Source organism: Triticum aestivum, chromosome 3A, assembly GCF_018294505.1.
Source record: "Triticum aestivum cultivar Chinese Spring chromosome 3A, IWGSC CS RefSeq v2.1, whole genome shotgun sequence".
Classification (NCBI taxonomy): domain Eukaryota; kingdom Viridiplantae; phylum Streptophyta; class Magnoliopsida; order Poales; family Poaceae; genus Triticum; species Triticum aestivum.
In genome coordinates, this window is record NC_057800.1 from 591,962,747 (window position 1) to 591,975,306 (window position 12,560).

The following is a 12,560-nucleotide window of genomic DNA, read 5'->3' on the forward strand; positions in this document are numbered from 1 at the left end:
TCGAGCTTGGTCCACATCATCTGAAGTATGCGCTGTTGGGGAACGTAGCAGAAATTCAAAATTTTCCTACGTGTCACCAAGATCTATCTATGGAGAAACCAGCAACGAGGGGAAGGAGAGTGCATCTACATACCCTTGTAGATTGCTAAGCGGAAGTGTTCAAGAGAACAGGGTTGAAGGAGTCGTACTCGTCGTGATTCAAATCACCGGAGATCCTAGTGCCGAACGGACGGCACCTCCGCGTTCAACACACGTACAGCCCGGTGACGTCTCCCACGCCTTGATCCAGCAAGGAGAGAGGGAGAGGTTGAGGAAGACTCCATCCAGCAGCAGAACGGCGTGGTGGTGGTGGAGGAGCGTGGTAGTCCAGCAGGGCTTCGCCAAGCACCGCGAGATATGAGGAGAAGGGAGAGAGGTAGGGCTGCGCCAAGAGGAGAAGTTCTCATCTGTTATGGGCAGCCCCAGGCCTCTATTTATATAGGGGAGAAGGGGGCTGCGCCCTCTTTAGGGTTTCCCACCCCAAGGGGTGCGGCCAGCCCTAGATGGGACTTGGGGAGGCGGCCAAGAGGGGGAGAGAGGGGAGGCGCCCACTAGGTGGGCCTTAAGGCCCATCTGGACTAGGGTTTGCCCCCTCCCACTCTCCCTTGCGCCTTGGACCCCTTGTGGGGGCGCACCAGCCCACCTAGGGGCTGGTCCCCTCCCACACTTGGCCCACGCAGCCTTCTAGGGCAGGTGGCCCCACTTGGTGGACCCCCGGGACCCTCCCAGTGGTCCCGGTACGTTACCGATAAAACCCGAAACTTTTCCGGTGACCAAAACAGGACTTCCCATATATAAATCTTTACCTCCGGACCATTCCGGAACTCCTCGTGATGTCCGGGATCTCATCCGGGACTCCGAAGAACATTCGGTAACCACATACAAACTTCTTTTATAACCCTAGCGTCATTGAACCTTAAGTGTGTAGACCTACGGGTTCGGGAGACATGCAGACATGACCGAGACGTTCTCCGGTCAATAACCAACAGCGGGATCTGGATACCCATGTTGGCTCCCACATGTTCCACGATGATCTCATCGGATGAACCACGATGTCAAGGACTTGATCAATCCCGTATGCATTTCCCTTTGTCTAGCGGTATTGTACTTGCCCGAGATTCGATCGTCGGTATACCGATACCTTGTTCAATCTCGTTACCGGCAAGTCTCTTTACTCGTTCCGTAACACATCATCCCGTGATCAACCCCTTGGTCACATTGTGCACATTATGATGATGTCCTATTGAGTGGGCCCAGAGATACCTCTCCGTTTACACGGAGTGACAAATCCCAGTCTCGATTCGTGCCAACCCAACAGACACTTTCGGAGATACCTGTAATGCACCTTTATAGCCACCCAGTTACGTTGTGACGTTTGGTACACCCAAAGCATTCCTACGGTATCCGGGAGTTGCACAATCTCATGGTCTAAGGAAAAGATACTTGACATTAGAAAAGCTTTAGCAACGAACTACACGATCTTTGTGCTATGCTTAGGATTGGGTCTTGTCCATCACATCATTCTCCTAATGATGTGATCCCGTTATCAACGACATCCAATGTCCATAGCCAGGAAACCATGACTATCTGTTGATCACAACGAGCTAGTCAACTAGAGGCTCACTAGGGACATATTGTGGTCTATGTATTCACACGTGTATTACGATTTCCGGATAATACAGTTATAGCATGAATAAAAGACAATTATCATGAACAAGGTATAATAATACTTTTATTATTGCCTCTAGGGCATATTATCAACAGTCTCCCACTTGCACTAGAGTCAATAATCTAGTTCACATCGCCATGTGATTAACACTGACAGGTCACATCGCCATGTGATCAACATCCAAAGAGTTTACTAGTGTCATTAAACTAGTTCACATCATCATGTGATTAAGACTCAATGAGTTCTGGGGTTTGATCATGTTTTGCTTGTGAGAGAGGTTTTAGTCAACGGGTCTGCAATAATCAGATTCGTATGTGCTTTACAAATCTCTATGTCATCTCCTAGATGCAGCTACCACGCTCTATTTGGAGCTATTCCAAATAACTGTTCTACTTGGAGCTATTCTAAATTGTTGCTCCATTATACGTATCCGGTATCTCTACTCAGAGCTATCCGGATAGGTGTTAAGCTTGCATCGACGTAACCCTTTACGACGAACTCTTTTACCACCTCCATAATCGGGAAAATTCCTTAGTCCACTAGTTACTAAGGATAACTTTGACCGCTGTCCTCTGATCCATTCATGGATCACTCTTGTACCCCTTGACTGACTCATGGCAAGGCACACTTCAGGTGCGGTACACAGCATAGCATACTGAAGAGCCTACGTCTTAAGCATAGGGGACGACCTTCATCCTTTCTCTCTATTCTGCCGTGGTCGAGCTTTTAAGTCTTAACTTCGTACCTTACAATTCAGGCAAGAACTCCTTCTTTGACTGGTCCATCTTGAACACCTTCAAGATCATGTCAAGGTATGTGCTCATTTGAAAGTACCATTAAGTGTTTTGATCTATCCTTATAGATCTTGATGCTCAATGCTCAAGTAGCTTAATCCAGGTTTTCCATTGAAAAACACTTTTCAAATAACCCTATATGCTTTCCAGAAATCCTACGTCATTTCTGATCATCAATATATGTCAACAACATATACTCATCAGAAATTCTATAGTGCTCCCACTCACTTCTTTGGAAATACAAGTTTCTCATAAACTTTGTATAAACCCAAAATCTTTGATCATCTTATCAAAGCGCACATTCCAACTCCGAGATGCTTATTCCAGTCCATGGAAGGATCGCTGGAGCTAGCATACCTTTTAGCATCCTTAGGATCGACAAAACCTTTCTGATTGTATCGCATACAACCTTTCCTTACGAATGGTAAGGAAACTCGTTTTGACATCCATCTGCCAGATTTCATAAATGCAGCTTGTGCTAACGTGATTCCGATGGACCTTAAGCATCACTACGGATGAGAAAATCTCATCGTAGTCAACTCCTTGAACTTGTGAAAAACTCCTTGCCACAAGTCGATCTTCATAGACGGTGACATTACCGTCCACGTCCGTCTTCTTCTTAAAGATCCATTTATCTCAATGTCTTGCCGATCATCGCGCAAGTCCACCAAAGTCCATGCTTTGTTCTGATACATGGATCCTATCTCGGATTTCATGGTTTCTTAACCATTTGTCGGAATTTGGGCCCACCATCACTTCTCCATAGCTCGTAGGTTCATTGTTGTCTAGCAACATGACCTTCAAGACAGGATTACTGTACCACTCTGAAGTAGTACGTATCCTTGTCACCCTACGAGGTACGGTAGTGACTTGATCCGAAACTTCATGATCACTATCATAAGCTTCTACTTCAATTGGTGTAGGTGCCACATGAACAACTTCCTGTGCCCTGATACACACTGGTTGAAGTGATGGTTCAATAACCATATCAAGTCTCCACCATCCTCCCACTCAATTTTTCGAGACAAACCTTTCTTCGAAAAAGGACCTGATTTAAGAAACAATCCTGTTGCTTTCGGGTCTGAATTAGGAGGTATACCCAATTGTTTTGGGTGTCCTATGAAGATGCATTTTATCCGCTTTGGGTTCGAGCTTATCAACCTGAAACTTTTTCACATAAGCGTCGCAGCCCCAAACTTTTAAGAAACGACAACTTAGGTTTCTCCAAACCATAATTCAAACGGTGTCGTCTCAACGGAATTACGTGGTGCCCTATTTAAAGTGAATGTGGTTGTCTCTAATGCCTAACCCATGAACAATAGTGGTAATTCGATAAGAGACATCATGGTACGCACCATATCCAATAGGGTGCAACTATGATGTTCGGACATACCATCACACTATGGTGTTCCAGGTGGTATTAATTGCGAAACAATTTCCATAATGTCTTAATTGTGTGCCAAAACTCGTAACTCAGATATTCATCTCTATGATCATATCATAGACATTTTATCCTCTTGTCACAATGATCTTCTACTTCACTCTGAAATTACTTGAACCATTCAATAATTCAGACTTGTGTTTCATCAAGTAAATATTCTCAACATCTACTCGAATCATCTGTGAAGTAAGAACATAATGATATTCACTGCATGCCTCAGCACTCATTGGACTGCACACATCAAAATGTGTTGCTTCCAACAAGTTGCTATCTTGTTCCATTTTACTAAAACCGAGGCTTTTCAGTCATCTTGCCTATGTGGTATGATTTGCATATCTCAAGTGATCCAAAATCAAGTGAGTCCAAACGATCCATCTGCATGGAGTTTCTTCATGCGTATACACCAATAGACATGGTTCGCATGTCTCAAACTTTTCAAAAACGAGTGAGTCCAAAGATCCATCAACATGGAGCTTCTTCATGCGTTTTATACCAATATGACTTACATGGCAGTGCCACAAGCAAGTGGTACTATCATTACTATCTTATATCTTTTGGCATGAAAATGTGTATCACTACGATCGAGATTCAATAAACCATTCCTTTAGGTGCAAGACCATTGAAGGTATTATTCAAATAAATAGAGTAACCATTATTCTCCTTAAATGAATAACCGTATTGCGATAGACATAATCCAATCATGTCTATGCTCAACGCAAACACCAAATGACAATCATTCAGGTTTAATACTAATCTTGATGGTAGAAGGAGCGTGCGATGTTTGATCACATCAAACTTGGAAACACTTCCAACACATATCGTCAGCTCTCCTTTAGCTAGTCTCCGTTTATTTGGTAGCTTTTATTTCGGGTTACTAACACTTAGTAACCGAACCGGTATCTTATACCCTGGTGCTACTAGGAGTACTAGTAAAGTACACATTAACATAATGTATATCCAATATACTTCTATCGACCTTGCCAGCCTTCTCATCTACCAAGTATCTAGGGTAATTCCGCTCTAGTGACTATTCCCCTTATCACAGAAGCACTTAGTCTCGGGTTTGGGTTCAACCTTGGGTTTCTTCACTGGAGCAGCAGCTGATTTGTCGTTTCATGAAGTATCCCTTCTTGCCCTTGCCCTTCTTGAAACTAGTGGTTTCACCAACCATCAACAATTGATGCTCCTTCTTGATTCCTACTTTCACAGTGTCAAACATTGTGAATACCTCAAGGATCATCATATCTATCCTTGATATGTTATAGTTCATCACGAAGCTCTAGCAGCTTGGTGGCAATGACTTTGGAGAAACATCACCATCTTATTGGAAGATCAACTCCCACTCGATTCAAGTGATTGTTGCACTCAGACAATCTGAGCACAAGCTCAACGATTGAGCTTTTCTCCTTTAGTTTGCAGGCTAAGAAAATCATCGGAGGTCTTATACCTCTTGACGTGGGCACGAGCCTGAAATCCTAATTTCAGCCCTCGAAACATCTCATATGTTCCGCGATGTTTTGAAAAACGTCTTTGGTGCCTCTACTCTAAACCATTTAACTGAACTATCACGTAGTTATCAAAACGTGTATGTCCGATGTTCGCAACATCCACAAACGACGTTTGGGGTTCAGCACACTGAGCAGTGCATTAAGGACATAAGCTTTCTACTGTCCGCATAATCGCTACTGTCAACTTTCAACTATATTTTCTCTAGGAACATATCTAAACAGTGGAACTAAAGCGTGAGCTTACGACATAATTTGCAAAATGTCTTTTGACTATGTTCAAGATAATTAAGTTCATCTTATGAACTCCCACTCAGATAGACATCCCTCTGGTCATCTAAGTGATTACATGATCCGAGTCAACTAGGCCATGTCCGATCATCACGTGAGACGGACTAGTCATCATCGGTGAACATCTTCATGTTGATCGTATCTACTATACGACTCATGCTCGACCTTTCGGTCTCCGTGTTCCGAGGCCATGTCTGTACATGCTAGGCTCGTCAAGTTAACCCTAAGTGTTTTCGCTGTGTAAAACTGTCTTACACCCGTTGTATGTGAACGTAAGAATCCATCACACCCGATCATCACGTGGTGCTTAGAAGCGACGAACTATAGCAACGGTGCACAGTTAGGGGAGAACACTTCTTGAAATTTTGTAAGGGATCATCTTATTTACTACCGTCGTCCTAAGTAAACAAGATGCATAAACATGATAAACATCACATGCAATCAAATAGTGACATGATATGGCCAATATCATTTTGCTCCTTTTGATCTCCATCTTCGGGGCTCCATGATCATCATCGTCACCGGCATGACACCATGATCTCCATCATCATGATCTCCATCATCGTGTCTTCATGAAGTTGTCTCGCCAACTATTACTTCTACTACTATGGCTATCGGTTAGCAATAAAGTAAAGTAATTACATGGCGTTGTTCAATGACACGCAGGTCATACAATAAATAAAGACAACTCCTATGGCTCCTGCCGGTTGTCATACTCATCGACATGCAAGTCGTGAATCCTATTACAAGAACATGATCAATCTCATACATCACATATCATTCATCACATTCTACTTGGCCATATCACATCACATAGCATACCCTGCAAAAACAAGTTAGACGTCCTCTAATTGTTGTTTGCATGTTTTACGTGGCTGCTATGGGTTTCTAGCAAGAACATTTCTTACCTACGCAATACCACAACGTGATATGCCAATTGCTATTTACCCTTCATAAGGACCCTTTTCATCGAATCCGTTCCGACTAAAGTGGGAGAGACTGGCACCCGCTAGCCACCTTATGCACCAAGTGCATGTCAATCGGTGGAACCTGTCTCACGTAAGAGTACGTGTAAGGTCGGTCCGGGCCGCTTCATCCCACAATACCGTCGAAACAAGATTGGACTAGTAACGGTAAGCATATTGAACAAAATCAACGCCCACAACTACTTTGTGTTCTACTCGTGCAAAGAATCTACGCAATAGACCTAGCTCATGATGCCACTGTTGGGGAACGTAGCAGAAATTCAAAATTTTCCTACGTGTCACCAAGATCTATCTATGGAGAAACCAGCAACGAGGGGAAGGAGAGTGCATCTACATACCCTTGTAGATCGCTAAGCGGAAGCGTTCAAGAGAACGGGGTTGAAGGAGTCGTACTCGTCGTGATTCAAATCACCGGAGATCCTAGTGCCGAACGGACGGCACCTCCGCGTTCAACACACGTACAGCCCGGTGATGTCTCCCACGCCTTGATCCAGCAAGGAGAGAGGGAGAGGTTGAGGAAGACTCCATCCAGCAGCAGAACGGCGTGGTGGTGGTGGAGGAGCGTGGTAGTCCAGCAGGGCTTCGCCAAGCACCGCGAGATATGAGGAGAAGGGAGAGAGGTAGGGCTGCGCCAAGAGGAGAAGTTCTCATCTGTTATGGGCAGCCCCAGGCCTCTATTTATATAGGGGAGAAGGGGGTTGCGCCCCCTTTAGGGTTTCCCACCCCAAGGGGTGCGGCCAGCCCTAGATGGGACTTGGGGAGGCGGCCAAGAGGGGGAGAGAGGGGAGGCGCCCACTAGGTGGGCCTTAAGGCCCATCTGGACTAGGGTTTGCCCCCTCCCACTCTCCCTTGCGCCTTGGACCCCTTGTGGGGGGCGCACCAGCCCACTTAGGGGCTGGTCCCCTCCCACACTTGGCCCACGCAGCCTTCTGGGGCAGGTGGCCCCACTTGGTGGACCCCCGGGACCCTCCCGGTGGTCCCGGTACGTTACCGATAAAACCCGAAACTTTTCCGGTGACCAAAACAGGACTTCCCATATATAAATCTTTACCTCCGGACCATTTCGGAACTCCTCGTGACGTCCGGGATCTCATCCGGGACTCCGAACAACATTCGGTAACCACATACAAACTTCCTTTATAACCCTAGCATCATCGAACCTTAAGTGTGTAGACCCTACGGGTTCGGGAGACATGCAGACATGACCGAGACGTTCTCCGGTCAATAACCAACAGCGGGATCTGGATACCCATGTTGGCTCCCACATGTTCCACGATGATCTCATCGGATGAACCACGATGTCAAGGACTTGATCAATCCCATATGCAATTCCCTTTGTCTAGCGGTATTGTACTTGCCCGAGATTCGATCGTCGGTATACCGATACCTTGTTCAATCTCGTTACCGGCAAGTCTCTTTACTCGTTCCGCAACACATCATCCCGTGATCAACCCCTTGGTCACATTGTGCACATTATGATGATGTCCTACCGAGTGGGCCCAGAGATACCTCTCCGTTTACACAGAGTGACAAATCCCAGTCTCGATTCGTGCCAACCCAACAGACACTTTCGGAGATACCTGTAATGCACCTTTATAGCCACCCAGTTACGTTGTGACGTTTGGTACACCCAAAGCATTCCTACGGTATCCGAGAGTTGCACAATCTCATGGTCTAAGGAAAAGATACTTCACATTAGAAAAGCTTTAGCAACGAACTACACGATCTTTGTGCTATGCTTAGGATTGGGTCTTGTCCATCACATCATTCTCCTAATGATGTGATCCCGTTATCAACGACATCCAATGTCCATAGCCAGGAAACCATGACTATCTGTTGATCACAACGAGCTAGTCAACTAGAGGCTCACTAGGGACATATTGTGGTCTATGTATTCACACGTGTATTACAATTTCCGGATAATACAGTTATCGCATGAATAAAAGACAATTATCATGAACAAGGAACTATAATAATACTTTTATTATTGCCTCTAGGGCATATTTCCAACATGCGCCTTGGACAACTATCAAATCTTAGGCTTTTGTGGATTTCATCAATGACTGGAATGAGTTACAAGTCCCCAAAGAGAAGCTAGACAATAGGTGTTGAACAATACACTTTGATGGTTCCAGACAATTGGAAGGCTCGGGGGCTGGAGTTGTCTTAACTTCGCCACGAGGTGATAAAATTTGTTATGTTTTGAGACTCATGTTTTCCCTATACTAACAATGCAGCTGAGTATGAGGTTTTGCTTCATGGGCTTTGTATGGCTAAGGAAATGAACCTCGACCGAGTCAGGTGTCTGGGCGACTCAGATTTAGTTGCTCAACAGGTCTCTGGGACTTGGGGCTCCGAAGATCCTCTCATGGCGGCTTACAGACACGTTGTTACGGTCATTGTCGGTGTCAAAACCATCGGATCTCGGGTAGGGGGTCCCGAACTGTGCGTCTAGGCCGGATGGTAACAGGAGGCAAGGGACACGAAGTTTTACCCAGGTTCGGGCCCTCTCGATGGAAGTAAAACCCTACGTCCTGCTTGATTAATATTGATGATATGGGTAGTACAAGAGTAGATCTACCACGAGATCGGAGAGGCTAAACCCTAGAAGCTAGCCTATGGTCTGATTGTTGTTGTGTATGTTGTCCTACGGACTAAAACCCTCCGGTTTATATAGACACCGGAGAGGGTTAGGGTTACACAAAGTCGGTTACAATGGTAGGAGATCTGCATATCCGTATCGCCAAGCTTGCCTTCCACGCCAAGGAAAGTCCCTTCCGGACACGGGACGAAGTCTTCAATCTTGTATCTTCATAGTCCAGGAGTCCGGCTGAAGGTATAGTCCGGCCATCCGGACACCCCCTAATCCAGGACTCCCTCAGTAGCCCCTGAACCAGGCTTCAATGACGACGAGTCCGGCGCGCAGATTGTCTTCGGCATTGCAAGGCGGGTTCCTCCTCCAAGTACTTCATAGAAGATTTTGAACACAAAGATAGTGTCCGGCTCTGCAAAATAAGTTTCCACATATTGCCATAGAGAGAATAATATTTACACAAATCTAATCTGCTGACGTATTCCGTAGTGTGACACACCACGGCCAAGCCTTTATCCGAGTCGTTTCATTATCCCACCTCAGCGCGTCATGCGAGGCGGTTTCCTTGGCACGTCTTGTTAAAGCAGAGATCGTGTCCCCTTATTCCGGGATTCTCATCAATACGGGCGTGGGTAACCCAACCGCTTCTAGGACTCCTAGATTATAGGCAAGTCCAAACGGACACGGAGAGGACGCTTGATATTCACCCTCTTTATAAAGGGGACAAGGCTTTTATTTTTCCCTCCCGTGCTCAATCGAATCCTTCCCCCACCTCAAGCTCAAACGCCCGAAGTTCAGGTCAGGTGCTCCGAACCTTCAGTCATGTCCGGATCTAGCCTTCAAGGCCGATGGGTGCCTTCCTCCGTCACGGAAGAAGACATCAAAAAGTTGAGGGAGGCCAGATATCTGACCGCCGAGATTTTGCATCGGCTGCCTCCCCGAGGGCAGGCCGTCCCCACCCCTGAACCCAACGAGAACGTCGTGTTCGTCTCCCACTTCCTCCGAGGTCTAGGCCTTGCTCTGGATCCTTTCGTCAGGGGTTTGATGTTTTATTACGGGCTAGACTTCCATGATCTAGCTCCGGACTCCTTTCTTCATATCACGACATTTATTGTCGTGTGCGAGGCCTTCCTCCGGGTTACCCCTCACTTTGGCCTATGGCTCAAGACCTTTGAAGTGAAGCCGAAGATGATCGAGGGGCAACATGCAGCGTGTGGAGGTGCCTCAATACGCAAGATGACGGGAGCTCCGTGGCCCAAAGGTTCCATCCCAGAGGTGTCTGAATTGTGGCAACAGGAGTGGTTCTACATCACGGCTCCTAGAAGTGCCAAGTGGGCGGCCGCCCCTGTTTTCCGCTCGGGCCCTCCACCACAACTGATGTCATGGATCAGCAGAGGTCTGAGCTGGGGTCCAGCCAAGGACGTGCCTATACTGCAAAGCCGCATTCGAGATCTCTTCAATGGAGATTTCAGTTTGGTTGCGGTAATACAAGTTATGCTGGTTCGTCAAGTCCAGCCTTGCAAACGCCGGCCTCTTCGCCTATGGGAGTTCAATCCCGAGGGACCGCGTGTCATTCAAAATTTTCTCGGCCTGACGCACGAGGAGATGTACAAGTCATTCTTCGGACCTCAGGTGGAATGTCCGGAAATCACCGAGGACGTGGGCCTGAGTAGTAACCGCGCCGCCGAACAGGTAAGGCATCTTCCGGCCGAACATACTATCTCTCCTTTGTTACGAAGTTATTTCTGAGAGTTCGCTTTTTGACCAGGACTGGCTAACAAAGGCGAAGTTGATTCGGTGTTCGGCCCCCCTCCCTGAGGGTTTGGAAAATCCGGTATTGGAAAAGATGCTCCAGACCGCACCTTGCCCGGAGCCCTTGAAGGAAGATACTGTGGAGGATAACGCGGGCGGACACGGGCCCCCAACGCTGCGCATTCTAGCCGAGGGAGCGAGCGGTTCCATGAAGGAAGATGACCAGAAGAGGAAAAGGACTGCGCCCGGGGATTCGGAAGCCGAAGCTTCCAAACGGGAGAAGAAGTCTCCCACAGAGGGTCCTACCTTGGGGGGCGCCGTTGCCGCACAAAGTCCGCGGGGGGATCAATTCTCCCGCGAGTCGTAAGTGACCCGAAATACTTTAATAGTACAGATATGCCATCTTTTTCTTCTGAGAAGATAACCACCGCATATATTTTTGCAGTTCGGGCCTTAGCCCCTCTCAAATGAGCTCGTCTTCGGGGGATCTTCTTCCAGAGATGATGGAGAGCGAAACGCCTCCTCCGGACTCCTCCGCTCCGGAAGCGGGCGACCCTGAAGTGTCGTCACGGAGGGCCTCTCCGAGTCCGGTGAGGCCAGAAGATAATCCCATTGACCCCCGAAGCTCCCAGTGTCCGGCTCCCGAAGAGAGCAGACAAAAGAGTCCGGCACCGTCTAGTGTGCGATCGGATGTTCTGAGGGAGTTGGTGGGGCGAGCGGCCATCTCAGATGAACACCGTGTGCTGATGAATACGGTGATGGAGAGAATATCGTCCGCCGAAAGCGGATTGCATGAAGCTTTTATGAGTCTACTGACAGGCTTTGAGGTACGTAAAAGAATGTATGATAGTCCTGCACATGCTAGGTGTGCCCTGTGTAGATAGTAGCCCCTGAGACTCTGGTTGTCGTCGGAAACGACGACGAACAGAGGATCATATTCCCAGGTAATAACCATACTGCCTCTATGTGCAGGTGATGGAAGCTCCGGTGGCTAGCCGGACTAGCGAGTTTGCCCATTTAGAACGGCAGTTGGATGCGGCAGACGCCGACATCGAGCTTGTTAACAAAAGGCTTGACGAGGCACAGGGTAAGTGTCATTATCTGGTAAACGCCACATAGGAAGAGCAGCATGATGCCAGTATCTTTAATATGTTGTGACTGCAGATGGAGCTGCCACTGTTGAAGCCTTGCGGGCAGAACTTGCCCGAGCCAAGGAACAAGCGAGGTTGGGTAATGCGGCTGCTTTGAAGGCGGCCGAAGAGTTGCAAGCCGAGAAGGCCGCGCATGGCGAGAGCCGAGACAAGATGGCCAAGATGGCCATAGAATTAAAAGCCGCCGCCGACCGTTGTCGGGTTCTTGAAAAGGAAAACCAAGCGAAGGCATCGGACCTTGAGAAGGCTGCTGCGACGAGAAAAGACCTCCGCTCTGCTATGAGGGCAAAGAAGGAGGAGCTGCGGGAAGCCGGGGATATTGTAGCTGGGAAATCCTTT